This window comes from Octodon degus, unplaced genomic scaffold (assembly GCF_000260255.1).
Source record: "Octodon degus isolate 3935 unplaced genomic scaffold, OctDeg1.0 scaffold00019, whole genome shotgun sequence".
In the NCBI taxonomy this organism is placed as follows: domain Eukaryota; kingdom Metazoa; phylum Chordata; class Mammalia; order Rodentia; family Octodontidae; genus Octodon; species Octodon degus.
This window is the reverse complement of record NW_004524595.1, coordinates 12,876,917-12,882,007: the sequence shown is the minus strand read 5'-3', so window position 1 is coordinate 12,882,007 and position 5,091 is coordinate 12,876,917. Positions and strand designations below refer to the sequence as shown.

The 5,091-nt window shown below is 43.2% G+C and overlaps 1 non-coding gene across 1 annotated transcript; it reads left to right on the top strand.

Annotated features, from left to right (window-relative positions):
- Window positions 1–366: 366 nt before the first annotated feature.
- LOC111815664 lies at window positions 367–472 on the top strand. The gene has a single exon (XR_002820325.1). It is a non-coding gene; the product is annotated as a U6 spliceosomal RNA (small nuclear RNA).
- Window positions 473–5,091: the final 4,619 nt, after the last annotated feature.

The window sequence follows — 5,091 nt, the reverse complement described above, 5'->3', positions numbered from 1 at the left end:
TTGAATTTTTTTTCTAGAGCCTCCTTCATTTGCAGTGTTATTTCCACTGTTATCATTTCAGAGAGTTGGGTGGTGGCTTTCAAATTGTTGCATTTCACTACCTCTTGGGTTTTCCTTGGGTGACCTGAAAGTCAGGGGATACAACTTACTTCTGTATATTCTCATTTTTTATACTTTTTAAAGTTTAATTTCTCTGCTCTTGCTTACAAGTTGCTTATAGTAGGTAACTTTATTTCTAGTATTGAGAACTCCTTAGCACATGACTACTTTACAGAAATGTCTTCTAAGTGTAGCTCACTTTTGGATTTTGAATCTGTCACAACATACCACAGCTTTAATTTATTTGGAATGAAAATTTGATGCCTAGTGCTTGCTTCGGCAGCACATATACTAAAATTGAAATGATACAAGAAGATTAGCATGGCCCCTGCACAAGGATAGCATGCAAATTCTCGAAGCGTTCCATATTTTTTCTACAGCTACTTTCTCTTAATTCAATGAGAAGAAAGATTTGTACTAATAGTGTTTGGACAGGATATCATGTCTGCATCTTGTCCTATGAATAACCACTATGAAGACAACAATATGCAATGTACTAATTATTGAAACCGTCCTACTAATCGGTTTTGAAATTATCTCATTGCTATTTGTTTCTCAATAAAATCAATAAAAAAAAGTTGATGCCTACTTTGTCCAGGTTCCTGTTCCTTGACACTGTCCTATAGTATTGCTTATGACCCTTTGGCAATATCAGACTTGCAACTCAAGAACAACCAATTAAGATAGCTATATCACCTTCTCTACTGTAGTACAACCAGTAATAACAGTAATATCAAGCATAGCCTAGATAATGACAAACTATGGAAGTTGGGTGTGGTGATTCATACTTGTAATCCCAGCACTTGGGAGACTGAGGCAGGAGGATTGTTGCAAGTTCAAGACTAGCCTGGGTTACAAAGTAAGTTGTAGGCCAGCCTGAACTGGATAGTGAAATGTTGTCTCAAAAGGAGAAAAAAGAAAAGAAAAATGACAAGCTGTGTTAACTATTAATTTGCCACTTTTAACCACACAAATTAGATTTGTAGTTATATAACCAAATTTAAAATAAATTTAAAAATTTATAGTGAATATTCCCTCAATATAATGATTTTATTCTCAGGGAAGAAAACTACAAAGGGTAAGAGAAAAAAAAAGAAAAATAGGAGAAGTAAAAGAAATTAGACCCAAGGCTGAAGGACAAAGGAAGATTAGCCAAGCTTTGGGAAACAAGCTTTGGGAAGACAGGAGGCAAGGAAATAAAAGAAGAAATAGAAACAAGAACAGAACAAAACAATAAAAAAAATTGCACAAAAAAAGCAAGAGAGAACAAAAGAACTCAAAAACTATTTTCACGCTCATATGAGAACAAGAAAGAAAAAAACAAAGTAAAGAAGAAAACAAAATTTCTACTTCAGGGCATGTCTCTGCTGTCACTATTAGACAAAGGGGGGCAGACAGAGCGCAGATCCACATTGGTCAGTCCCAGCAAGCCTGCAGTAGGGTGATGGGTAATCCAAGCAAGCCTGCCCCTTCAACTATGCTGAAGTTCAGGCTGTTTCTGGTTGTGAGGCTGGGACCTGAGTTGTTCAGCTCATAATATACATCTTGCCAATTTGAACTTGGCCCCTGGGCCCTGGGCGTCCCCTCTGGCTGAGTCTCATCCTGAGCTTGGGAGCCTCACGATGGTCCCAACCCACTGCTGCTCTGAGTCCCAGGTTGGGTTTCTCCCTTTCCAAAGCTGCAACTGGCCAGTTGCCCTCTCCTGGGTTTGAATTGGAGTCACTCACCAGCCACTGCAGCCTGCACCATCGACTGCTTTGTTCCACTGGTGCATTTCCCTCTGTAGGCCTCTAGAGTCACCCATAGCCACCAGGCCTCTGTGGGTTTGAGCCACCTCTGTTATGATGAGAACTGTGACTACAGGAGAAAGCACTACTTTCTACCTCCTTCTTCTGTGCTGTGGTCAGTGTCTTTCCCCTGTGGTCTCCACTTCTCTCCTCAGCTCCTTGTACTTCCCTCCTTCTTTTCCCCACATTGCTATATTCCAGCATCTGGACTCCAAATCTCAGAGAGACTGATTTGCTGTTGTTTGCCTCTCTGCCATTTTCCCAGAAATCCCCAAATACATTTCTAAAATAATTACTCTTAAGCTGGGTATGGTGGCAGTACTCTAATTCCAGTATTCAGGAGGCTATGGTAGGAGGATCATTGCACGTTCAAGACCAGACTGGGCTACAAAGTAAGCTCAAGGCCAGCCTGAACTGCATAGCAAGACCCTGCCTCAAAAAAACAAAACAAATAAACACACAAAACTTAACAGTAAAGAGGACTGCAACGTAATGGCCAAAGTCTCACTTCACTGGAAAGACATAATTCCAAGTTGTATAGGATCCATATAAATAGTCCTAAGACATATAAAATAAAGAGAAGAGAATTACAAAGAGAAATTATAAGAAGAAATTAACGTACCACAAGAATGAGAGGTTTTGACATATCTCCATCAGGTATTTAATATATGAAGAATAAAAAAATTAGAAAGATTTGAAAATGATAACTGACAAGTGTAGTTGTTTGTTAACATACTTACCTCGTGTGGGGAGACAACTCTCCATCGATTTTTGTGCAAGTCTTGTGAGTACAGCTCTTGTTGTAGATTATCTTGTTCAAGGAGGCTAGTATGATAAACAGCCATAGAATATAAGGTCAGCAGTAACCTGATTTATTGAACTGATAGCAGCACAAGCCTTAAAGATTTCCTGACAGTATGACATTTCTTCATGCTCTCTTCTCTCAGAACAATGAAAGCTCAATAAATCTTCTATTAACTTTTACAAAATGAAACTGGATTCTTTCCCTAGTAAATGTCCCTGCATCACTCATATACTCAGATATGTAAGTAATGCATGTGTCCCAATCCTACCCCAGAAAGTTTACTTCGTGTGTGTGTGTGTGTGTGTGTGTGAGAGAGAGAGAGAGAGAGAGAGAGAGAGAGAGAGAGAGAGAGAGAGAGTCCCTAGGACTTGAGCCTAGATTTTTTGAGATGAACTACATCCTTAGTTCTTTCTAAATTTTATTGTATTTTTGAGACAAGGTCTTGCTAAATTGTCCAGGCTGGGCTCAAATTTGTGATCCTCCTGCCTCAGCCTTCCAGAGTTCTGGGATTATAGGTATGTGCCACCAAATCCAGCTTGAAAATTTATTCTTAATTTACTGGAGCAGGAGGTAAAAGGTCTAAGTATCTACGAGAAACTTGAAGTGCCCAACTCTAGAGAAGGAGATCTAATGATTCAGGCTTTGAAAAGGAGAGAGAACTGGTAACAGCCTCTGCCTGAGGCGCCCACTTCCAAATCAGAAGTGTTGTTGTGCTGTGAATTCTACATGTCAACTTGACCTGGCTACAGGATGCCCAGGTAGCTGGGTAGACATTATTTGGGGGCATGTTTCCAGACTGCCTGAGCATCAGGGTTGGTGTACAGAGGAAAGCAGGTGCCCCTCCCCACGCTGGCCTCACCCACGCTCTAGAAGGCCTGTGGAGTAGTCTGTTTTCTCCTGTGTTCACAGAAATACCACAGGCTAAGTAAGTCATAAAATAAAGAATGTAATTTATCATCATTCTGGAGGCTGAAAAGCCCAAGACTATGGACCTAGCCACCGAGGAGGCCTCCCTGGTCACCATAACGTGCAGAAAGACAGTGCTTCAACTCAGCAGAACACTGCCCTTCCTAAAGTTCCTCCTGGGCATGTGCCTTCCCAGTAGGGCTTTTCTATATCCATTACTGTGCTCATTTGCTCTTACAAATAAGGAGACCAGAGGGCAGGAAGCAGATGTCAGCTGCTGAGAGTGGCCCTCCAAAGGAGAGCCTGGATTTCAGCCACTGTCCCCCCAGTGGAGGTCATCTCAGCAAAGGTGGAGCCTGTGGAGGGAGCAAGTTCTCCAACCACAGTTCATCCCACGGTGGTACTTGTTCCCTCTGGCTTTCAGCAAGAGACTGAGTGAATTTTTGGCCATAATCTTTTTCTTTTTTGAGACAGGGTCTTGCTATACAGTTCAGGCTGGCCTTGAACTCACTTTGTTGCCCAGGCTGGTCTCGAACTCAAAATGATCTTACTGCCTCAGCCTCCTGAGTGCTGGGATTACTAGCATATGCCACCATACCTGGCCTCTTGGTCTTCATCTTCACAAATTGAACTTGAGGCACGTTTTGTAATGCATACTCAGTGGACACCTAGGAGATGTGGACTTCCCTAATGCACCCCACCCGAAGTTCAGTTTTTTAGTCTTATGTGGAAATTATTTGTTCGTTTATTCCTTCCTTCTTTCAGTAGACTTGTACTGTGCAGTGAGTGTTACATGGTCTCAGTCTTATTGGGGCTGGTGGTGGGGTGGAAAGATGGGTTTGGCAGGCAAACCACCAAGTAGCGTGCATGCGTGTCCCCAAAAGTTGAGGGAATGCAATTCATAATTAATTCTGCAGAGGAAAGGAGATCATGCAGCAGGGAAGATAGCTGAGAACCAAATGGGCCTGGAATAACTGTGAGCTGGGGAGTGAGCAGACTCCCGGCTCCTGGGGCAGGTGTCCAGGCACAAGGCTGTGCTCACTGTCCTGACTGTTCTGGGCCAGACAAGGGCAAAGAAGGGGAGGCAAGTGATAGTAACCAGTGTCCCAGCATGAGGAGCAGAGAAGGCCTGGAAAAGAAGGAGGAGAAGATTCGAGTTGACCCCGAAGTCCCTTTCTAAAACAAGTCTAAGAGTTCCTAGAGGAGCCCACCGGGCCCATCCTGCACAGCAGGGCAGAGCTGGGAAGGGACAGCTTTTGGTTGTGGTCCCTGGAATCCCCCTCCTTCTCTCCAGCAGCTCTATGGCCACATACAGGACCCTAGTCCTAAGAGACGTGGCTACTTAAAGTCACACCTTGAGCCCAGGGCTTGTGGCCCCTGACAGAGAGCCAAAGAGAGACAGCTTGTTGCTAAAAAACTACTAGTGGAGGGGCTGGAGAGATGGCTCAGTGGTCTAAAGCACCTACTTAGAACAAGCTTGGCAAGGCATCAGGG